Source organism: Heptranchias perlo, chromosome 40, assembly GCF_035084215.1.
Source record: "Heptranchias perlo isolate sHepPer1 chromosome 40, sHepPer1.hap1, whole genome shotgun sequence".
In the NCBI taxonomy this organism is placed as follows: Eukaryota; Metazoa; Chordata; class Chondrichthyes; order Hexanchiformes; family Hexanchidae; genus Heptranchias; species Heptranchias perlo.
This window is the reverse complement of record NC_090364.1, coordinates 12,149,088-12,174,437: the sequence shown is the minus strand read 5'-3', so window position 1 is coordinate 12,174,437 and position 25,350 is coordinate 12,149,088. Positions and strand designations below refer to the sequence as shown.

The 25,350-nt window shown below is 44.5% G+C and overlaps 1 protein-coding gene across 1 annotated transcript in view; it reads left to right on the top strand.

Moving 5' to 3' along the window:
• Positions 1-23,640, top strand: part of LOC137305692 (suppressor of cytokine signaling 1-like) — a 68,128-nt gene extending 44,488 nt beyond the window's left edge. The window contains exons 2-3 of the transcript XR_010958738.1: positions 21,878-22,034; positions 23,080-23,640. The gene's annotated coding sequence lies outside the window, so the exon portion shown is untranslated. The remainder of the gene's footprint in view (positions 1-21,877; positions 22,035-23,079) is intronic.
• The last annotated feature ends 1,710 nt before the right edge of the window (positions 23,641-25,350 follow it).

Sequence of the window (25,350 nt, the reverse complement as noted above, 5' to 3'; positions counted from 1 at the left end):
CGATGGTATCCCACGGTATCATTTCGAGGTGTCCATTTAAAAAAAAAAAATCATTAGAGTCCGTTTTCCTCAGTGGGAAGCACTCTGAGTTAGAAAGTCATGGGTTCAAGCTCACTGTGAGGGGTCGACTTTCACTGCCTTCGCCTGGTGTTAGAGGCACGGAAACAGCCTCACAATGCGATCCGTCGACACGGCGATGCGGCCAGTGACATTTTGAAAGGGGCTACTGCTGGGCGTCCAAAGTGCCCGCCTGATTCAGGCGATAGGCCCCTTTTAATACGGAAATCAGGGTCCTATGTCGTAAAGAGGACCCCGATCGCCATTTTAGGTCGGAGCTGGCACCATGGACGCTCCGACCAGTTCCACGGGCGGTGGAACCAAAGAGGCCCAGACAAAGGTAAGTGTCAAATTATTTTTTGCAGGGCCCCGGAGGAGCAGGAGTGCACCTTCAGAGCCCACAAAAAAAATCTGGGTCACCGCCGGTCTGGGACCCCCACCGTCCACGATTGCGATCCCCCTTCCCAAACCTTGCTGGCGACTGCCCCAACCCGACCTTGAGGCCTGAAACTGGTGAGCTGCACCTGTTGGGCGGCCCGCAGCTCGCCTGACAGATTTAAAGGAGGCCAAGTCCTCAAAATCATGGGGCCTCTCGCTGCCGGAACGGGCAACCGGTTAGTGCACACCAAAGGTCAAAATCGACCCAAAAGCAAGTAACTATAGACCAGTTAGCCTAACATCTGTCATTGGGAAAATGCTAGAATCCATTATTAAGGAAGTAGTAGCAGGACATTTGGAGACTCATAATACAATCAAGGAGAGTCAACGTGGTTCTATAAAAGGAAAATCATGTCTGACAAATTTATTAGAGTTCTTTGAGGAAGTAACGGGCAGGGTGGATAAAGAGGAACCAGTGGATGTAGTAAATTTGGATTTCCAAAAGGCATTCGATAAGGTGCCACATAAAAGATTACTGCTCATATAAGCGCTCATGGTGTTGGGGGTAATATACTGGCATAGATAGAGGATTGGCTAACTAACAGAAAACAAAGAGTCGGGATAAAAGGGTCATTTTCAAAATGGCAATCTGTAACTAGTGGGGTGCCGCAGGGCTCAGTGCTGGGGCCTCGACTATTTACAATATATATCAATGACTTGGATGAAGGAACAGAGTGTCTTGTGGCCAAATTTGCTGATGATACAAAGATAGGTGGAAAAGCAAGTTGTGATGAGGACACAAAGTGTCTGCAAAGGGATATTGACAGGTTAAGCGAATGGGCAAAAATTTGGCAGATGGAATATAATGTGGGAAAATGTGAAGTCATCCACTTTGGGAGGAAAAATAACAAAGCAAAATATTATTTGAATGGAGAAATACTACAAAATGCTGCGGTACAGAGGGATCTGTTTGTCCTCGTACATGAAACACAAAAAGTCAACATACAGGTGCAGCAGGTAATCCGGAATATTGGCCTTTATTTCTAGGGAGATGGAGTATAAAAGCAGGGAAGTCATGCTACAACTGTACAGGGTGCTGGTTAGACCACACCTGGAGTACTCCGTACAGTTCTGGTGCCCTTATTTAAGGAAGAACATATTTGCATTGGAGGCAGTTCAGAGAAGGCTCACTAGGTTGATTCCGGGTATGGAAGGGTTGTGTTATAAGGAAAGATTGAACAGATTGGGTCTATACTCATTGGAGTTTAGAAGAATGAGAGGAGATCTTATTGAAGATTCTGAGGGGACTCGATAGGGGAGATGCTGAGAGGATGTTACCCCTCATGGGGGAATCTAAAACTAGGGGGCATAGTCTCAGAATAAGGGGTCGCCCGATTAAGACAGAAATGAGGAGGAATTTCATCTCTCAGAGGGTCATGAATCTTTGGAATTCTTTACCCCAAAAAGCTGTGGAGGCTGAGTCATTGAATACATTCAAGGCTGAGTTTGACAAATTTTTGATCAGCAAGGGAGTCAAAGGATATGGGGAAAGGGCGGGAAAGTGGAGTTGAGGTAAAAATCAGATCAGCCATGATCTCATTAAATGGCGGAGCAGGCTCGAGGGGCTGAATGGCCTACTCCTGCTGCTATCTCTTATGCTCTTATGACCCCTAGGACTTGAGCACAAAATCTGGGCTGACCCTCCAGTGCTGCACTGTCGGAGGTGCCGTCTTTCAGATGAGACGTTAAACCGAGGTACCGTTTGCCCTCTCAGATGGACATAAAAGATCCCACCGTGCTATTTGAAGAAGAGCAGGGAAGTTCTCCCCGGTGTCCTGGTCAATATTTATCTCTCAACTAACACCTAAAAACAGATTAATTATTGATTTATCTCGTTGTGGTTTGTGGGACCTTGCTGTGCGCAAATTGGCTGCCATGTTTCTCTTCAGTACAACAGTGACTACACTTCACTGGCTGTGAAGCACTATGTGATGCAAATGGTGCTATATAATTACAAATCCTTTCTTACCTCTTTGAACGCAGTTATACTGCAAGTGGAGGTAAAAAGAGACAACTGCGAATGTTGGAAATTTGCAATACATATTAAAAAAAGGACATTCGAGAGCAGACCTGCCAGTATCTGAAAGAGAAAAGACAGGTTCGTTTTCTGTGACTAGACTCAACAGCCTGGAAATTGGTTCGCGCTAGCCTGCCTCATATTGGGCCTCGGGCCTCATTTAAATGAGACCGCCTTGCTGGGTGTCCCCAGGCAGCTCACTGGCAAAGAAGCTTCGAATTTTGGGCCGTAGGTTGTTAAAGGGGAAGGGGATGAGATCGGGTTGGGGGCGACTAGGAAAGGGAGGGTGATTGGGACATCAGGACGGTGGGAGTCGAGGCGGCGATCAGGACCGGGGTGGGGGCAGGGGGAGCGGTGGTCGGCAGCGTCCCATGATTTTAATGAGGGGTTGAGAGGTGCGCTCCTGCTGCACGTTCAGGTAAGCATTTTTTACAAACTTACCTTTTTGGCGATGGTCTCCAGAGATCCCTTTAAGGACCGCCAGTTAGGCTGCACGTAGACCTGGTGATGGCTGCGGTCAGGGCAACTCAATTTTGCACAGGGGTCCTCAAACAGGCGTGAAGCCCCTTATTTACATATGCAAAGGGCCTAACCCCAGTTTCAGGCAGGGGTCCTGAACGCTTATTTCTTTGTCTACATCGCTTCTAGCGTGCAATGAATGCATGTACCCCGCCCGCCATATTGGAGCTTTAAGTGCCCGTTTAGCACCCGAAAAACGGCCAAGTTGCCATGAAATTTCTAGGCCAACATTGGCTTTTTTGTCTCTCCAGATGTCGACAGCATTTCCAGTCAGACTGCAGGTACTGGTTTGAGACTGGTACTTGCTTAGAGTGACCTGGAGTCGGCTGATATCAGCTATACTGCTGACTCTGCACCGCTCTCCAGTCATTGGGTGAAATAAAAATGGAAAAATGTTCTACTTCTCAGCTCCATGACATTTTCATCTTGGTGAACTCAAAATTCAACCCCTACCTAACAGAAAAAAATTCAATGAATAAAATAAAAAGAATTAGGTTTGAGAATGTGACTGTGGGAACGTAAACAAATAAAACGGCCTCTGCAGAACTAGGTTTGTTGCTCTGCATTGAGTGAAGCAGATGGTGAGAGGCCTAGTGACAGACAGGCCTAACTACGGTCTGGCTAATTTCCCAGTGCTGCCCTCTTATCAGTGCAAAAACATCTTTTCGGCAGGTGACATCAGTGCCAGGTATGGGTCGTTTGCTCATCCCGGTCAACTCCACTGACTGTGGGACTGGCTCTGCTCTTCTTATCGGGATGACGGAGGCCTGTGTTTTCCTCCCCTCCCCCACCAAAGTGTAGCACTGTGCGGTGGGGAAACATGGCAGCCGTCAGCTTTCGTGAGAACTGATAAGCGATCGTCACGGATCTGGAGGCTCGATTGTAAAATGAGGACTTTTAAAGTTATCGGAGTTCAAAGGAAGGGGCAGCAAGCTGCTCAGGAGAGATTTACATGGTAAAGAAACTTCTTCTATTAATTGAGATTTCCCTACAATGGGCTGTCTATGTATCTGAGTGTGTGTGTGTGTTGGGGGGTGGAGTTGTTCGTGCATGCTTGAGTTTGTGTACATGTCCATGTTTGTGTACATGTCTGTGTGTTTTCATGTGTATATCTGCAAGCATTAATGTGCAAGTGGATTGAGTTCTGACTGAGATGTTGGATTTCATTAGGTGAAGACCCTTTGGCCCATTCGATCTCCTTCCACAATACCAACCCTTCCCTCTGTTAAAGTTCTGGCTTTTCCCAACACACTCTCTTCATGGAAACACCTTTAGGAACACATTGAAGTACAGTTTGCAATTTTCTTGCACCTAGCCGCAAGATGAAATCATCTCCCAGGTGCGGAGGGTAGTGGGCGTTTGTTGCCATAGTCTCCATGGTCACATAATCCACCTATATTCACTGTCTAGGCGCACATGCCAAGAATGGCTTTGTCACGCAAGTGAAACTCCATCCCTCTGGTTCTATCTGCGACTCTGCGGTGTGGGTTATATACCTTTGTGTAGCCCCATGTACCCAATCCATCCTCGTCCTCGTGAATTCTGCTGAATGACAGCAATACAACATATTAATAAAATACAAAGTCTGACAGCTAAGAGACTGAACTGTTACATTGCATTGCATTGAGTCTACAGCATAGAAACAGGCCATTCGGCCCAACCGATCTATGCTGGTGTTTATGCTGCACTCGAGTCTCCTCCCTCCCTACTTCATCTACCCCCAGCAACATAACCTTCTATTCCTTTCTCCCCCATGTGTTTATCTAGCTTCCCCTTAAATGCATCTATGCTATTTGCCTCAACTACTCCTTGTGGTAGTGAGTTCCACATTCTAACCACTCTTTGGGTAAAGAAGTTTCTCCTGAAATCCCTTTGGATTTATTAATGACTATTGAAGACCTGTAGTTTTGGATTCCCCCACAAGTGGGAATATTTTCTCTACGTCTACCCTATCAAACCCTTTCATTACCTTAAAGACCTCTATCAGGTCACCCCTCAGTCTTCTCTTTTCTAGTGTTTAGTCTTTCTTGATAAGTATATCCACTCAGTTCAAAAGCACTTCATTGGCTATAAAACGTTTTGAGACGTCTTGAGATTGTGAAAGGTGCTATATAAACGCAAGTCTTTTTTATTTCTCTGACAGTGCCGCTAAAATTAAATTTCATCAGTTTTTTTCGTAAATGTGTATTGACATTTTGCACTAGAAATATGCATTAATTGGAACTTTTTCTCTAATTCGAGTGATTATAGCTGTTAAACTTTCAATTCTCCAATACTGGTTTATATATGTACTTTATTTAAGAGGGGAAGCAAAGTCTCTCTGATAAGTAACCCCTGCATCTCCACTTTAAAAAGATGCCTGAATAATTTGTTTAAAAATTCTACTTACTGCCATGAAAATCCACAAAAGCCTTCCTTCTAGGCTGTTCTGGTGACATCAATTATGAAAACATCCTTATACATTCCAAAGCAGCTCCATTCTGTTAGAACTTTCCATGGAGGGAGACACGTGTACTTCCTGGGCACTTTTGCACCCACTCGACAGCATTTGAGAAGATGGTTGCTGATTGATAGGCACTCATTTTCCCACCTCCTCTCTCTCCATTGCAACCTATCTTAACCTTCTCACTATTATCACTGAGTGCTCCTCGCATATGTTCTTGCAGTTCCCTACATCTGCGGTGTGCTGACATCAAGACTCATTGTACCATCTTCTAATCAAACTCATTCCTCCCCAGCATCTCCAAGCTGAGGATCTCCTTACCTCCCTCAGTCTTTCCTTCCTTCTAAAAGCATCAGGCTTTCAAAGCAACAACTTGCATTGATATAGCGCCTTTAACGTAGTAAAATGTCCTGAGGTGCTTCACAGAAGCGATTATCAAACAAAATTTGACACCGAGCCACATAAGAAGGCATTAGGGCAGGTGACCAAAAGCTTCGTCAAAGTAGGTTTTAAAGGAGGAGAGAGAGGCAGAGAGGTTTAGAGAGGGAATGCCAGAGCTTAGGGCCTAGGCAGCTGAAGGCACGGCCGCCAATGGTAGAGCAATGAAAATCGGCGGTTACAGAGATAGGGAGGGTCGAGACCATGGAGGGATTTGAAAACAAGGATGAGAATTTTAAAATCAAGGCATTGCCGGACCGGGAGCCAATGTAAGTCGAAGAGCACAGGGATGATGCGTGAATGGGACTTGGTGTGAGTTAGGATACAGGCAGCAAATGGGCCTTTAGCCCTTCACCTAGATTTCTCATTTGGGGGGGGTGGGGGAGGCAGCGGGGAGGGAAACCTTCTGTTTAACTTGCTCACATACAGCAAAGGAAAGGACCTGACCCTGTCGACATTTGTGTCGCGTTGCGAACAGTTTGTTCCTTAATATGAGGTTGCTGATGTTAAATTATTATCTCCTCTTTACCTGCTGCTACAACCCGATAAGAGAATATTTCTGTTAAGTGAATAGAAATCGGAAAACCACAGCCATTTCCTTTCTGCAGCCAATACACAGTGATTCCTGTTGACTCAATAAAGTCATTTCCATCGAAGTAACTATCTGATAAGAGAATATCACTGGTGAAAGAAACAAATTGACCCCAATTTCTGCTTACACACATTGATTTATTCTTGGGTTAGATGTTTCTTTCCCTCAGTCTTCCTTCCTTTTCTCCTGAAGACTCTGGGGCTGATTTTTTTTTTTCCACTGGTGCAAGTCATGTCTTAAAGGTTAAAATTGGTGCCATTTCCCTTCCCCTCCCCCCGTGTCAACGTGTCAACAGCACTCAAATTTCCTGGGTCAGCTCACTTGCACCATTATTTACAGAGCAGGGCAGCGTGAGAGTGTATGTGAAAAGGATGGGGACAATTAAAAAAGAGTGTCACAATAGGGGGATTAGATCCTGAAAGGCTTCACAAAGGCATCTCCGCTGATTATCAGTCTTTGCCGGCTGTGCTGGGTTTCGGTGTCACTTTGGCTCAGTGGGTAGCACCCTCCCCTCTGAGCCTGAAGGTCATGGGATCAAGCCCCGCTGCCGGACTTGAGCATATAATCTAGGCTGACATTTCAGTGTAGTACCGAGGAAATGCTCCACTGTCGGAGGTGCCATCTTTCTAATGGGATGCTAAACCAAGGGCCTGTCTGCCTGTTCAGGCGGATATAGAAGATCCCATAGCACTGTTCGCAGGGGAGTTCTCCCTGGTGTCCTGGCCAATATTTATCCCTCAACTAACATCACTAAAACTGATTATCTGGTCGTTTATCTCTTTTGCTGTTTGTGGGAGCTTGCTGTGCGCAAATTGGCTACTGCGTTTGCCTACCTTTCAACAGTGGCTACACTTCAAAAGCATTGGCTGTAAGGCACTTTGGGATGAGAAAGACTCTATATAAATGCAAGTTCTTTATTTGCCAAGGCTGAAGAAACAGGGGATCAGGAAGTGACAGACAAAAATTAAGCGAGAGGAAGCCCCATGTGCTGACTGAAGTCTGGCACAGCTGCCTGGTTCTGTCACTGGCTGTGCCAGCCCTATGCTGTATGTGAGTTGCAGGTGCCCTTATAGTAGACGGCACAGTTCTGCGTCTGGCTCTCTGCTGCCCCGGATCCTGGGAAGATAGCTCCTCACAGCTGTTGTCAGATCGATGTGTCAATGTCTGCGGATAGCATTGGTGGCATCTTGGCAAGATGCAGCCAATCGGATTTTGGTGGCTGACGGTCACCCTGGCAAGCCTTCGTTCGTGCAGTGCCACATAAAACATGGCATGCAGTGATTGGGATGTTTCTGAAAAACCGTCCAGCATAACGGTTAATCAGGCCCTCACATGTATCTTTGCCATTGAGCCTGCCGTCACAGCCTATCCTGAGAGTTGGAGCCTCTGTATGCAGTAATCATCTGCCAAAACAAAGTCCAGTCACCTCTTTCTATCTTCAACTATCCTAATATTGACTGGGATAACAATAATAATATAAGGGGCACAGAGGGGGAGGAATTTTTGAAATGCGTTCAGGATAACTTTCTTAATCGGTATGTTTCCGGCCCGACGAGGAAGGAAACATTGCTGCACTTGGTTCGAGGGGAAAGATGTGGGCCAAGTGGAGCAAGTGTCAGGTTTAGAATAGCTATGGAAAAGGACACGGACCACTCTAAAGTAAAAATACTCAATTGGAGGAGGGCCAATTTCAGTGGGATGAGAACAGATCTGGCCCGGGTAAATTGGAATCAAAGATTGGCAGGCAAAACTGTAATTTTTAAGGAGGAGATGGTTCGGGTACAGTCCAGGCACATTCCCACGAGGGAGAAAGGTAAGGCAATTAAAGCCAGAGCCCCCTGGATGACAAAAGTAATAGTGAGTCAGATGATACGGAAAAAAGGGGCGTATGACAGATGTCAGGTTGATAACACAAGTGAGAACCAGGCAGAATATAGAAAGTTCAGAGGGGAAGTGAAAAAGAAAATAAGAGGGGCAAAGAGAGAGTATGAGAATAGAGTGGCAGCCAACATAAAAGGGAATCCAAAAGTCTTCTACAGGCATGTAAATAGTAAACAGGGATTAAGAGGAGGGGTGGGCCCGATTAGGGACCATAAAGGAGATCTACTTATGGAGGCAGAGAGGATGTCCGAGGTACTAAATGAGTACCTTGCATCTGTCTTTACCAAGGAAGTAGATGCTGCCAGAGTCTCAGTAAAGGAAGATGTAGTTGAGATACTGGATGGGCTAAAAATTGATAAAGAAGAGGTACTTGAAAGGCTAGCTGTATTTAAAGTAGATAAGTCACCTGGTCCAAATGGGATGCACCCTAGGATGCTGAGGGAAGTAAGGGTGGAAATTGTGGAGGTGCTGGCCATAATCTTCCAAACATCCATAGATACGGGGGTGGTGCCGGAGGACTGGAGAATTTCAAATGTTACACCCTTGTTCAAAAAAGGGTGTTAAGGATAAACCCAGCAACTACAGGCCAGTCAGTTTAATCTCAGTGGTGGGGAAACCTTTAGAAACGATAATCTGGAACAGAATTAACAGTCACTTGGACAAGGGTGGATTGATTAGGGAAAGCCAGCATGGATTTGTTAAAGGCAAATCGTGTTTACCTAACCTGATAGAGTGTTTTGATGAGACAACAGAGAGGGTAGATGAGGGCAATGCAGTTGATGTGGTGTATATGGACTTTCAATTATGAAAATGGTCCAGAAATGGGCTCAAAACTGCAAAAAAATAATTTTGAACCTTTAGATGGAGCTACCTATGCTTTCCGGTACCTAGAAACCTTAGATAACCAGTTACAACAGGTGTTAATTTTCAGTTGCCGTAGACGTGGTGTTGAGAACCGAGAAAAGATGCGGGAGATGTCAGAGTGGTACCCCTGCATCATTTAAATGTTTTAATGACACTCCCGCCTGGATCAGGAGCTTCCGCAGCCCCAACCTCCACCCCTCCCCCATCCCCCTGTTAGAAATGTGACAAGAGGCCCAGTGACATGAATCTCCACCTCTTTTTATGCAACGTTAAAAACTGAGGCTTTGGGGTGAACCTCGAATGAACGATGGAGTTGAGTCTTGAACCATTGGTATGAGGTCCAATGGACAACTGCAACGTCTCATTACTTAAGCAAGGTGGTCACCCTTCATGTATGAACATAGACATGGTTGGTGCTTTTTTGATTGTGGGGCCTCATAGCCAAATCTGCTCCTGCCCTCTCTCAATCACCATAGAATCATAGAAGTTTACAACATGGAAACAGGCCCTTCGGCCCAACATGTCCATGTCGCCCAGTTTATACCACTAAGCTAGTCCCAGTTGCCTGCACTTGGCCCATATCCCTCTATACCCATCTTACCCATGTAACTGTCCAAATGCTTTTTAAAAGACAAAATTGTACCCGCCTCTACTACTGCCTCTGGCAGCTCGTTCCAGACACTCACCACCCTTTGAGTGAAAAAATTGCCCCTCTGGACCCTTTTGTATCTCTCCCCTCTCACCTTAAATCTATGCCCCCTTGTTATAGACTCCCCTACCTTTGGGAAAAGATTTTGACTATCAACCTTATCTATGCCCCTCATTATTTTATAGACTTCTATAAGATCACCCCTAAACCTCCTACTCTCCAGGGAAAAAAGTCTCAGTCTATCCAACCTCTCCCTATAAGTCAAACCATCAAGTCCCGGTCGCATCCTAGTAAATCTTTTCTGCACTCTTTCTAGTTTAATAATATCCTTTCTATAATAGGGTGACCAGAACTGTACACAGTATTCCAAGTGTGGCCTTACTAATGTCTTGTACAACTTCAACAAGACATCCCAACTCCTGTATTCAATGTTCTGACCAATGAAACCAAGCATGCTGAATGCCTTCTTCACCACCCTATCCACCTGTGACTCCACTTTCAAGGAGCTATGAACCTGTACTCCTAGATCTCTTTGTTCTATAACTCTCCCCAACGCCCTACCATTAACGGAGTAGGTCCTGGCCCGATTCGATCTACCAAAATGCATCACCTCACATTTATCTAAATTAAACTCCATCAGCCATTCATCGGCCCACTGGCCCAATTTATCAAGATCCCGTTGCAATCCTAGATAACCTTCTTCACCGTCCACAATGCCACCAATCTTGGTGTCATCTGCAAACTTACTAACCATGCCTCCTAAATTCTCATCCAAATCATTAATATAAATAACAAATAACAGCGGACCCAGCACCGATCCCTGAGGCACACCGCTGGTCACAGCGATGGTCACTGGGCAGTGATCAGGAGCTGGAACCTTTCATTTCCTTCCCTTAGCTCAGGGTTACTGAAGCTAACTGTAGTACTCTAACCAGCTGAGACCAGACAACTCGACACAGACCAGGGATCAAAGTGCATTAATAACTGAGCCATTCTGCCACTGCTGAGTTACATTCTGCAATAATTCAACCGTTCCACTTGTTCCCATTTAGCTATACAGCTTCTGGGTCCAAATATTGCTTTGAGGTCAGATGGTTTGATCTTTAACACCAAGGAACGATGTGCTGTCAAAATAGACTGCACACCACCACTCAGTAGCCACAATGCTAGAAGGAAGGACTCTTCGCTGAGAGGCTTGTGCATCCCACTCTTCACTTATGTCTTAAAAATAACCAGGTTGTACATCACACGACCACATTGCCTGTAAGAGCCTGAACACAGGCAAATGTTGACAGCAGTTACAGACCATGCACTGTTATTAGTGCTAATTATAGTCCTCTATTCCCTATAATATATGATGTGGAGATGCCGGTGATGGACTGGGGTTGACAATTGTAAACAATTTTACAACACCAAGTTATAGTCCAACAAATTTATGTTAAATTCCACAAGCTTTCGGAGGCTTCCTCCTTCCTCAGGTCCACACCGTTCACCTGACGAAGGAGGAAGCCTCCGAAAGCTTGTGGAATTTAAAATAAATTTGTTGGACTATAACTTGGTGTTGTAAAATTCCCTATAATATACACAGAGTCCGCTATTCTCTGTAATATACACAGGGTCTGCTATTCCCTATAACATACACAGGGTCCGCTATTCCCTATAATATACACAGGGTCCGCTATTCTCTGTAATATACACAGGGTCTGCTATTCCCTATAACATACACCGGGTCCGCTATTCCCTATAATATACACAGGGTCCGCTATTCTCTGTAATATACACAGGGTCCGCTATTCTCTGTAATATACACAGGGTCCGCTATTCCCTATAATATACACAGGGTCCGCTATTCTCTGTAATATACACAGGGTCCGCTATTCTCTGTAATATACACAGGGTCCGCTATTCCCTGTAATATACACAGGGTCCGCTATTCCCTGTAATATACACAGGGTCCGCTATTCCCTGTAATATACACAGGGTCCGCTATTCCCTGTAATATACACAGGGTCCGCTATTCCCTGTAATATACACAGGGTCCGCTATTCCCTATAATATACACAGGGTCCGCTATTCTCTGTAATCTCTCCTCATAGAATAACCCTCTCATCCCAGGAATCAATCTAGTGAAACTTCTTTGCACCACCTCAAAGAAAGTGTATCCTTCTTTAGGTAAGGAGACCAAAACTGTACACAGTACTCCAGGTGTGGTCTCACCAAGGCCCTGTACAATTGCAGCAAGACTTCCTTACTCTTGTACTGCAACCCCCTTACAATAAAGGCCAACATACCGTTTGCCTTTCTAATTGCTTGCTGTACTTGCATGTTAACTTTCTGTGCTTCGTGTACAAGGACATCCAAATCCCTCTGAACACCAACATTTAATAGTTTCTCACCATTTAAAAAAATATTCTGTTTTTCTATTCTTCCTACCAAAGTGAATAACCTCACATTTCCCCATATTATACTCCATCTGCTACCTTCTTGTCCACCCAGTCTATATCCCTTTGCAGACTTTTTGTGTCCTCCTCACAGCTTACTTTCCCACCTAGCTTTGTATCATCAGAAAACTTGGATACATTACACTCGGTCCCTTCATCTAAATCATTAATATAGATTGTAAATAGCTGAGGCCCAAGCACCGATCCTTGCGGCACTCCACTAGTTACAGCTCGCCAACCTGAAAATGACCCGTTTATTCCTACTCTCTGTTTCCTGTCCGTTAACCAATCCTCTATCCATGCTAATATATTACCCCCCCAACCCCATGAGCCCTTATCTTGTGTAACAACCTTTTGTGTGACGCCTTTTCGAATGCCTTATGAAAATCCAAATACACTACAGACACAGGCTGGGTCCCTGACACACATCCCCAGGTCGGTGAGGAGCTACATGGATCAGCACATTGGCTAACAAACTTCCCCTTTAAATATTATCACCGGCCAATCTAATTGGGCTGGGGTAACAGTGTATTATAACAGATTATCTTTGAACGCTGCGGTTTAAAGAAACTGCTTGATCTATTAAAGTGACTTCCAGGAACAGATAGTATCAAATACTGAGAAATACTGCAAAAGGTACACTGCGGTTGGATTTGGCCTAGTTTCCTTATCGGAACAATAATGAAAACCTATAGGATATAGAATTAAAAGATCAGAGCTCTGTCTGGTAGACAGATGTTTGTCAAAGTAAAACAAAAAAGATTAATTGCTGTAATGCAAAAATAATTTTCACAGGTTGGATGGTTGCTTTGGACTTGCTTCTTTCTCGAGAATGTGCTCGCAGTCTTCCTCGTGCTGCCCCCGGAGCTCTCTCGTTTGTTCTGCAGTTTCAGCTTATTTTTTAGAATTTTCTGACCATTCATTCTGCTTTGTGAAGATGTGGCCGGCACAGAAACGAATGTTATCTGCTCCACCGGTACCCTAGGACTGAGCAATCAGATGTGGAGGGTGCCAGGTTTGATCCTTGGCCTGTGGTTACACAATCTCAGCCGAGGGCACGGCGGGTGAGGGGTGCCACATGTGGCCTCAGTGCCCCTGGGCTGGGGAGGTTTCCTCTGCCAGGGTTTTTGCTCCTGACAGCCCATTATGCCGCCTTATGCTGGAGGTTGCGCACCTGTGGGAGTTGGATAAAGCCAGGAACCGCTGTGAATCTTGCCGCAGTCGAATAGCCTGCTGACAGTCAGTGTCTAGGCTCACCTCAAATATGACCACTTGGATGAGATTCCAGAGGGTTTTTGGCATCCATGAAACTGATCTCCAGAAAAGGTTACTACCTTCAGGATTGGAGAGGAGGGAAAAATATATTGAACATCTTTGGATTTTCCCTCTGATTTATTTTTCCCCTCATATTTTTTTCCTGAGTTAGATTCACGTTAAATATTTAAGCCGTGTGGGGCAGAATTGCTCAGTCAGATAATTGGTTTAACACCTGCCCACTTGAAATGACCAAGGATCCGCTGGATTAATTGTACCTTTGCTGATGTTGTTCAACTTCATTGGACTCATCGTGCTTCCGGAAAGATCCACCAATGATGGCGTTCGCCATTTTAACACAATGGTTAGCCTTGGTGCCGTGCTGGTTTGGAACAGTGGAGGGCCAACATGCCAGTGCATGGAGTGGTGGCATTTCATGCCCTTGATGCTTGGCAACAGATCACTGAGGATAGGCCAAATGGCGCTGTGCAGGGAGGGAGGGGAAACTGAAGGGAGAGTCGCTCCAATCTGCTCTCGCAAGGCTCCGGGCAACCATTTTCAGAAGAGTGTTGACTGGATGCCTATTATCTTGGTCAGTGACTCTGTGTAGCGTGAGGAAACCCAGTCAAGGGAGGGATAGAAGGAATGAAGAATGTTGCTCCCCATTGAAGACAATGGAAATCAACTACAGAGGACCAACATTTGACTGCCCCTGGAGGAGACACACGGCCACCAGCAGTGCAGGTAGGTCCTGAGTTCATTGTCCGTTGTGCACATCTGTGTTCTTAAAGAAATGCATCGTGGGAAAAAGGTGTTGCTAAGGCTTCAAGAACGGTCGCCTGGAAATTCCTACTCCTCCTTATAAACTGGATAGCCAGGTGGTGAAGGATAGAACACTGGAGCCTGGTCTTCAGTTGTTTCCAAGCCTTTATTCACAGAGATCCACATTACCAGCTCCACACCCTAGATCAGCTCTCTTATAAATGGATACAAGAGAGTTCCCAATTGATACGCACCACCCGAATACAATTAACACTAATTGATACAAATCACATGGATACAATTAACACTCCTGCTCAAAGTGAGGGGTGAAGGATGCAGTGGGAGTCATTTCTATGAATGGACTGTGAGTTAACCCCTGGTATTCAGGAGTTGCATATCATTTGAGTTGTGAGTGAGCTTTCATCCACTCAGAGAGCTGCCTAATGGAGCATGTAATCCAGGCGAATGGCTGAGGCTGATTTACATGGCTTGGGCAGCCATTTAAACTCTAACATTCCTGCCTGGGACAACAAGGAGGGGGTTTGCGATGGAAGATTCCAAGAAAATTGGTCTATCTTGCCCACGCACTGTGAGAGTTGATGTTGCTGCAGGAAATGAGGGAAAGGAGGGCTGGCCTCTTTGGGATTGAAAGGCAGGAGCTAAGTCTGGCAGGAGACAGCTGACAAGGTCAAATCTCTCTGCATGACTCAGTGGTTCGGGATCCAAATCTGGAAGAAGACGGCAGACCTGAAAAAAAGCGGCCAAGGTAAAAGCTCCAAAGCAGCCTTCCATGCCAAGTAATTGCCCCACATGTACGTACTTCCTGATATCTCATTTTTCGCTGCGCTTCCAAAGCTTTACTGACAAATGCGATGGGCCGCCTGTCACTGTAATTTCTTCTTAAACCTGCAGCATCTCAAGACTATTTATCTGCTTGGACGACAAGGTGGAAGCAAATAAAACGGAACAGACCCGAAATGAAGAGGGGCGCAGAAGCTACAAGCACTTGACTCCCTTTGACAAGGCCACCCTAGTCATCATTCGGTATGAAAATAGCAAAGGAGTAGGGGGGAGGATGAAGCCAGAGGTCTTCTCAAAGCTCAGGGTCTGCTCTTGTCATGTTTTCAACGTAGGATCCTCTTCTGTTTGTGTAGGCCTGCCAGCACTTTCTGTGGTCACAAGCAAGCCAACACCTCGCACACCTTGCATCATTCTCACCCACTTTCATAAACACAGTCACAACTATACAGAGCCTGGGGAACGTAGGTAGTGGATTTGAGAAGGTCACACCAGGAGCGGTCGCAGTACGTGGGTGAGATAGTGCAAGTGATGGCGGCAGAGGAGAAGTCGGCAGCTGCTGTTCCCTTTCTTAGGTGCAGTGTCTACAGTTCCTGATCTCACAGGACCTGCATTCAAATCAGGATTATCTACAGTCATGTAAGTTTACTAGGTCTTGCCATGAGCATGGAAGAGTCCACTAGCTGAATCTGTACAACCAATATCACTTAAAAAAAACAGATTATATGGTCATTTATCTCATTGTTGTTTGTGGGATCTTGCTGTGCACAAATTGGCTGCTGCGTTTCCTACATTACAACAGTGACTACACTTCAAAAATACTTCATTGGCTGTGAAACACTTTGGGACATTCTGAGGCCGTGAAAGACGCTATATAAATGCAAGTTCTTTCTTTCTTTCTCCACTGCAGTCTACCATGCACATGCATTTTGTGGCAACTCCAGTCTAACAGAAACAAATGAACGGTGCTATTGTTAATTTTCAGTTCCAAATGGGTGAGAACCTGGTAGTCACCCATGTAGAATGGGCAGGATTAGCACACGCGTGCTTTGTGAAATGAGGAAAATTGCAGGCTCCCCCTCGGAAATGGTCATTTTTGAACTGTTAATGAGGTGACTACGCAGTCAGTGTGAGAGAACAACACACCAACATGGAACCTTTCCAGGAACATTCATTGCTGCGCTCATGGAGGTGTCAAGCAGGTGAGTTCTGGAACTTGTGAAACAGATGCTCCCGCCCACAAGACTACTGCCAGTGTGAGCAATTATACTGACAGCAACTTCCAAGCTCCCCTTACTTTGGGAAGAAAAGCTTGCGCTGGGAAGTGAACACTGATCTATGTGACGCGGCATTGATGGTCACTGACCAGCTGCACTTTAGTAGAATAAAAGCTCTTTTTGTTCATGAAGCCCATTGCGTTGCAGCCAAAGACCCAGGTGAACTCAGGACAAAATTTGGTGAATTTCTCTTTGACTCACTAAAGACACTGCGATCACCCAAAAACTCCTCACAATCGCAACTAACCAGCAACTTACCCTTTGTACCTGGAAACGCCCTCTTTACTCAGGAAATCACAAGTTTCCATTGAAAGGAGTGTCAACTTACTACGTGGAATAACCAAGGACAAGCTTCTCCTGAAAGTTTCAGAACGTTTGTGCAGAAGTAGATGTGCTATTGGTTGCAGCATAACTTCTACAATGCAATTGTAAACAATTTTACAACACCAAGTTATAGTCCAACAATTTTACTTCTACAATGCAGTTTTTGATTTTATCTGTGCTGTTAACTCAGCCCTATCACAGTTAGCAACTCCTTCATACTGGTGCTTCTGGTGATGTAATTAGTGTTGACTGTTTAAGGAAAGATATTAAAAAGGAACAGAAATAATGGGAGAAAAACTAGAGGATGTTAGTGTACATTATATTCTATCTATCCATATTACAGAAACTTTTGTGCCTGTGTGTGTAATGCGATAATAGGGTAGAGTCCTTTCAGCCAATCAATTTGCAGAACCAGGGATTGCCTTACCTTCAACCAGTCACATGACTGAATTTCAATTTATCAGATCCCAGAACCAGGTACCAATCAGATTCCAGAAGCAGGTCATTGATTCCCTGATGTATTTGATGGTGTTTTTTATGTGAATTTGTTGGTATATTTTGGTGGGTTTTTTGGTACATTTTGGTGAGTTTGTTGGTATATTTTGGTGGGTTAGTTGGTACATTTTGGTGGGTCTGTTGGTATATTTTGGTGGGTTTGTTGGTACATTTTGGTGGGTCTGTTGGTATATTTTGGTGGGTTTGTTGGTACATTTTGGTGGGTTAGTTGGTATATTTTGGTGGGTCTGTTGGTATATTTTGGTGGGTTTTTTGGTACATTTTGGTGAGTTTGTTGGTATATTTTGGTGGGTTAGTTGGTACATTTTGGTGGGTCTGTTGGTATATTTTGGTGGGTTTGTTGGTACATTTTGGTGGGTTAGTTGGTATATTTTGGTGGGTTAGTTGGTACATTTTGGTGGGTTTGTTGGTATATTTTGGTGGGTTAGTTGGTATATTTTGGTGGGTTAGTTGGTATATTTTGATGGGTTAGTTGGTACATTTTGGTGGGTTAGTTGGTATATTTTGGTGGGTTAGTTGGTACATTTTGGTGGGTTTGTTGGTATATTTTGGTGGGTTAGTTGGTATATTTTGGTGGGTTTGTTGGTATATTTTGGTGGGTTAGTTGGTACATTTTGGTGGGTTTGTTGGTCTATTTTGCGGGGTTTGTTGGTGTATTTTGGCGGGTTTGTTGGTACATTTTGGTGGGTTTGTTGGTATATTTTGGTGGGTTAGTTGTACATTTTGGTGGGTTTGTTGGTACATTTTGGTGGGTTTGTTGGTGTGGTGAGTTAGTTCATATATTTTGGTGGGTTAGTTGGTACATTTTGGTGGGTTTGTTGGTACATTTTGGTGGGTTTGTTCATGTGGTGAGTTAGTTGATATATTTTGGTGAGTTTGTTGGTTTGTTTTGGCGAGTTAGTTGATATATTTTGGTGAGTTAGTTGGTATATTTTGGTGGATTTGTTGCTGTATTTTGGTGAGTTAGTTGGTGTATTTTGATGAGTTGGTTGGTATATTTTGGTGGGTTAGTTGGTATATTTTGGTGGGTTTGTTGGTGTGTTTTGGTGGATTTTTGGTGTATTTTGGTGAGTTAGTTGGTGTATTTTGATGAGTTGGTTGGTATATTTTGGTGGGTTAGTTGGTATATTTTGGTGGGTTTGTTGGTGTGTTTTGGTGGATTTTTGGTGTATTTTGGTGAGTTAGTTGGTGTATTTTGATGAGTTGGTTGGTATATTTTGGTGGGTTAGTTGATATATTTTGGTGAGTTAGTTGGTATATTTTGGTGGATTTTTGGTGTATTTTGGTGAGTTAGTTGGTGTATTTTGATGAGTTGGTTGGTATATTTTGGTGGGTTTGTTGGTGTGTTTTGGCGAGTTAGTTGATATATTTTGGTGAGTTAGTTGGTATATTTTGGTGGATTTGTTGGTGTATTTTGGTGAGTTAGTTGGTATATTTTGGTGGATTTTTGGTGTATTTTGGTGAATTAGTTGGTATATTTTGGTGGGTTTGTTGGTATATTTTAATGGGTTAGTTGGTATATTTTGGTAGGTTTGTTGGTGTATTTTGGTGGGTTTGTTGGTTATTTTTCTGTATTACAAATATATGAAAAAGAAGGCCAGGAAAAGACCAGTTGGTCCTTCAAGCCTGTCCTGCTGCATGATGCAAATTATGCACACCATCACTTTGATTCACCACCGCCTCCTCCCCTCCACACACGGACATATAATCTCCTGGCAAAGGTGAAGAATTACAGAAAAAACCTTGGGCCAATTTCGGAAAAAAAGATGGAAATTTCTCTCCAACCCATGAAGACAATAATGGAACGTGAGGAGATCACGGTGAATGGTGAGACTAGCTCCCATTCACCCACTTCTATGGGTTGAGATGTTTACCACACATACAAACTTGTCCAGCTCTCTAATGAATGCTTGCAACAAACCTGCAGTCAATGCATGAGTTGCCAACATATTCCAGCGGTTGATTCCTGGTGTGTTTCCATGGATATTTTCTATAAATTAAACTCAGCTTATGCTATTGTATTTTGGTAAGTTTGATGGCGCCTTTTGTATGGTTTGTGGTGTATTTTGGTATGTTTCCTGTTATTAGTGTGTGGATTTGCAGGTGTATTTTAGTTGGCTTACTGGAGTAGTTTGTTGTTGATGTATTTTGTTGGGGTTGCTGCTTTATATTAGGTTTCCTGGGGTATTATGTTGTGTTTACTGCTGTATTTTGGCCAGTTTTCTTTGGTATGCATTTCGCTCCGTTTTCAAGTGTCCTTCGTTGGGTTTTCTTGTTAAATTTTGATTGGTTTTCTGGTGTTGGGTTTGTTGGCATATTTGATGACTTTGTGTTTTGGGCTGTCAATGGGCTAGATAGAGATGGTTAGATGTGTGAGAGGGTGGTGATAGGTCTTAATGGAAGGATCAATTCAATGTTTTTCCTTATGTGTGCTTATTTTTGTGATGCACACAACACACTGTCAAGAAGAATACCCTTAAGTTCATATATGAACTTCAGAAAGATGCAGGGTTAGGAATCTGGCTTTAGAAATCTGAGCACTGGGAATGCATGCAAAAGCAGGTGGACTATATGGATCTACACACTGGACAAATGGTGGTCAGGAAATACATTGTACAGGAATATACAAGACACAGGGATGTATAATGGGCAACAGTCAACACTAGGCAGGAGTGTGCACCTAAAATGGACTCATGGTAGGACAGGCAAAATGACACATACACGGACATTTTTGTTCCCTGTTCTTTGTTTTTAACCCAGACCGACCTAGTTTAGGTTACCTCATGTTCAAGATTTAGCTCCGTATTTATCCTTTGTACACACTACTCGGGTGTGTGAGAACAGAAATCTACAGTTTCAGGAATCCAAAGTGCTGGAATGGGCTGATTATGAGGCTTTGTGTCACATCAAATAGGTTTGAACCAATCAAAACCCCTAAAATTGGTCAGCTTAACTTACAGGTACTGGACGACCTTTAAAAAAAGTGTAGATGTTTTACTAAAGCCCAGAGCTGACCAATCAAAGCTGAGAACTCATCCCAAGGGATATGGATCCAAAGCGGGTAATTGGAGTTGAGGTATAGATCAGCCATGATCTAACTGAATGGTGGAATGTTGTTGAATTGTCCACTCTTGTTGCTATGTTCCCTTGACACCCACCATTGGAAGGTACAGTGTATCTAACCTATTCACGTTGATTCATGTAGCAAGTACAAACCTGGCTCAATGCAGCTCCCAGACAGCTTTGGCCAAACTGTAATCATTAAATTCCACACTGACAGAAGATGACGACAACTTGTATTAATATAGCACCTTTAACATAGTAAAATGTCCCAAGGTGCTTCACAGCAGTGTGATCAGACAAAAAATTTGACACCGAGTCAAAGAAGGAGACATTAAGTCAGGTGACCAAAAGCTTGGTCGAAGAGGTAGGTTTTAAGGAGCGTCTTCAAGGAGGAAGGGGAGGTGGAGAACCGGAGAGGTTTTCGAGAGGGAATTCCAGAGCTTAGCGCCTAGAGAGCTGAAGGCATGGCCGCCAATGGTGGGGCGCAGGAACTTAGGGATGCGCAAGAGACCAGAATTGGAGGAACGCAGAGACCTCAGAGGGCTGTAGAGCTGGAGGAGGCTACAAAGATAGGGAGGGGTGAGGCCATGGATGGAACACAGGGATTAGAATTTTAAATTTGAGGCACTGCTGGACCGGGAGCCAATGTAGGTCAGCGATCACAGAGGCATTGGGTGAACAGGACTTGGTGTGAGTTAGGATACAGGCAACAGAGTTTTAGATGAGCTCAAGTTTATGGAGGGTGGAAGATGGGAGACCGGCCAGGAGAGCATTGGAACAGTCAAGTCTGGAGGTAACAAAGGCATAGGTGACCACTGAAAACCGTACAGAATTATATCATGCAGCATAATTGTAATACAGTCTACTATTCATTTAAAGTTGCTTAATTCAAATGATTAGATACTTCCATGTTTTTTAGCATCATAATTGCTGCCCCAAATACCCACCAAAAATATCACTCTGCCACTCACAAACAGCTCACCAGTGCACTTTTGTAATTATATTCTGGAACCGGAGGCCTTGAAAATTTAGCAGCTTCTATCTTTGTTGTTTAAACAGCCTCAAATTTAGTTTTATGAAACCCCAGGAAAGCCAGAGGTTCACAGACAGAGAGCGCCGTTTCTCCCAGTGACCTTGGCACCAGCTCTCCTCGCACGACAGAAAGGCCTAACGTAATCCCTGTTAGAAAAGCTTTCCGATTCCGCCAACAGCATTGTTCTTCTGCCACCAGGCTTCTAATAGTTAATGCTGCTGCTGCTCGGTGTAAAATTAGAATAAGGTCTCGGAAAAAAAATGTAATTCTTCTGGTCTGGAATTAATTGGCCGCCAATGCAGCCTGCGGCCTACAGAGTGGTGAGAGATTGTAGAGAAAACAGGATGTGGGCAAGTAACCAGAACTATTAACAATTAACAGTTTAGCTTCAGAATTTAATTTAAAAATCCTTCCCCCCACTCCCCCCCCAATTACACAAGCTGCAGATGAGTTTTCCTTGAAGGGGAACTAGATTTTATTTCTTCTTCTTGTTTTATTTTGGATCGTATAGGTTGAGGCTGCCACTGGCACAGTTATAACTAGGCCATCTCGCAGAACACAGTCACGTCCTATGATATAAGTGGCCTGTTTGCCTCAAGTCTGCTCTTCACATCGCGACTTCTACTGAACAAGAATTCACACTGAAATAGCTGAACCATTAGTTCTGGGTAATTAACCAGTTCGGCACTGAATTCTATCATGACTTTTTTTTTGACAGAAACTTTGGCACATTTATGTAAGGCAAGTTTTACCGGTGAGAACAAATAGTAATTATCTTTAGGGGTATCTGAAGTGTTTAACAACCTATTACTTTCTGGAGACTTTCCCAGGTGACTCATTGGGTAAATACTCTGCCCAGTGCGGTACTGAGGCGCACAGAAGTCTCAATTGCATTTGTTAATTTCAGCCAGGGCAGATGCTCCTGAGGGAGGTCTGACTGCTCTTGAGGGAGGAGGGACAAGAATCAGCCAGGGTTCCCACAGCTGATGAATATCCAGTGGCCCCTGCAGGAAAGTTCACTTGCGTTGATGCCAGGGTCACGCCAGCTGTGGTACCTCCTCCCGTGGTGGAATAGCTGGCCAGCAGTCCCTGGGTGGATGCGGGAGGAACGCCACTGGGGAGGTACCAGCACCCACAAGTCCATGATTCCGCAAAGAAGTTACTTTTAGAAAGTGTTCCTAGTTTCAGGACTTCCATGCAGATCCCGATGCCAATGCATTTTAAAAGGTTATATAATGCCTTAATGCGTCTCAAAGCATCCCACACTCAGTGAATTACTTGGGAGGGTAGTGACTGTTTTCATGTTGGGCAAATATGGCAGCCATTTTGCACACAGTGAGATCTCACAAACAGCAAGTGAGATGATTGACCCGTTAATCTGTTTCTGGTGGTGTTGTTTGAGGGGGGGAATGCTGCCCAAGGCACAAAGAATGCTCCCTGCTCTTTGATCTAATGGACCTCCTGTGCCATTGCTCAGAGTAGGGCAGAGTATGCACTGTTCTATAAAGACAGTAGCATTATGCCAAGTAATGCACAATGCAACATTCCTCTGCTAAGGTTGTGTCCCTTTAAGGCCTCAAATCTATCTGCATAGATGTATCTGTTGGTTCTCCCCCTTTCTGTGATTGGTGTATCTTTTGGTTCTCTCCCCCTCTCCTCCTCCCATTTTTCTAAATGTTTCCAACCTTACTAAAATACATGCTTATTTCACAGCTTTTAGTTCTGATGAAGCGGACCTGTCTAAAATGTTGCAGCTTTTTCCAGATGCTGACTGACCTGCTGAGCCTGGGGAGTTACTTGTCATGGGAGATGTCCTGACCACATAAAACAGTATTCACTAAATATCCCAGTGACTGCTGCAAGGCTCATCAACAATGGACCATTCTTTAGCTCAGAGTATTGGCTGGTTGCCCAATTTAGGTACTGGTGGATGTACTTGAATGGAGATAAATATGATATCAGGCATGTTGGAATGAAAAAATGAACTATTCGCGAAGATTGAAGACATGTCCAAGGTATAAATGAAAGTTGTATGTATGAGTATTGACAAATCACTGAAAGCAGCCAGGCAGTATAAACCACTGTCAACAAGGCTATTAAGTACTGCTTTGTATCTCAAAGGAACTTCCTTCTGATTCAAAACAGGTTTTTCTAACTGTGGATAACCAGTTGTTGGAGTTGCCAGTCGGATGTTGACTGTAACATTGGGCAGCCTATCTTCACAAGTGTAAGCTTGTAGCTTGTAGATTTCAAATAAAAATTGTTGGACTATAACTTTGGTGTTGTAAAATTGTTTACAATTATCTTCACAAGGGCATTGATGATAGAGAGGGCTGATGGAAGAGTGACAAAAAATGATTCCAGGATTTAGAGGTCTAAATTGTGGGGAGTGATTTACAGCTTGTTAGGGGGAAAGAAAATTGAGAAGGAACCAGATCCAGATCTTGACCTCCTCCCCTAATCCCCCATAAACTCGAACTTGCCCAACACTCTGCTGGACATATACTATCCTGCACCAGGTCTTGCTTACCCATCACCTCCATCCTTCTAGATCTACACTGGCTTCCAGTCCTACAATGTATCACACTTAAAATCCACACCCTTGTCAACAATTCGCTCCAATTCTTTGCACCATATCTCTGCAATCTCCTTCAGCCCTCCCAAACGCACCATTCCTTTGACTCCAGCTTTCTATGTATCCCGTTCCCCCTTTTCCCCATCACGGAGGGCAGAGCAATCAGCCTCCTCAGCCCCACTCTTTGGAATCTCTACCTCAACCTCTCCATTTCTCTCTCCACCGTTAACCATCTCTTTGTCCAGGCTTACGATCGCCCCTCCTAATCCCCACTTTGTGACTTGGCATCCATCCTCCTTCTCCCATTTGTGAAACAACTTGGGACATTTTCTCACATTAAAGGCGATGTATAAATGCGGGCTGTGCTTGCTTAAAATGCTGAGCGCAAAGCCCATTGAAGAATTCTTGGGGTCCTGGGCCCTCCATTTCCCATCAGGGGGCGGGGCATGAATCACACTCTGCCATATGTCCGTCTGAGTCGAAAACCCAGCCAATGATTTGGCGCCAGGGCATTGGGAGCCCTCTGGTACCTCACCCAGCCGTGAATCCTCATGGTCACATCACATCCAAGCCCTCTGTTGCCCTCCTATACGTACAGTATTCGACCCCAGCCGAGGTTAAGTGCCTCAGTGCCGAGTGGGGATATTGTTGGTCCCTATGGCTCACCCTGACAGTGGGCTTCGCAGTAGGACGATGGGCTTTCTGCGAGGCCACCAACCTCACATTACATCAGCCTTTGGATGCAAATTTAATTTTTAAACTCATGGGCGCTTAATGTGGTCAGATAAAGCTTGCACGTCACGTGGGCGAGCGGTGTGTTACTCATGCAAAAGCCACAGAAGGCACACAAAAAATAACAGGCACTGAGCCCAGATTCCTGGAATTGGGATTACTCGAAAACTTTCCTTCCTGTACATTTCTCAGAACAGCAGTGTCTGAAATAATCAGAGCTACTTTCTGTCTAAACATTGAGATTAACCCTTGGCCATCTGATCCACTGACGATTCCAGCCGGTGTTGATTGATTTTTTTTGTCTCCATGTGTATCATGGGCTCAGCTGGCCAGAGGGGTGGGTCCCAATTAGCACCTATAGCCCTGAGTGTAGAATGCTGCCAACCAACTTCAAGATCCTTGTTAAAATCGGGGCTCCTGTTGTCTCATTGAGAAATCCAGATCCGGTCCAATAGGGTAAGACTCTCTCTACAGTTCCCCAATAATGTGTCTGAATCCCTATTGCAGGGTGAATTTCCCATCCCCCACACTTGCCATCCATCCATCTCCAGGGCCTTTCTGAGTGAGGTTGCTGATTTAGTACCAAATTGTATGCAGTTCTTTGCTGGACGCTCGTGGTGGCTTAAAGCTGGTTTGAGACTGACTCTCACTTGGGACTGATTTCGTCCCTTCAGTCT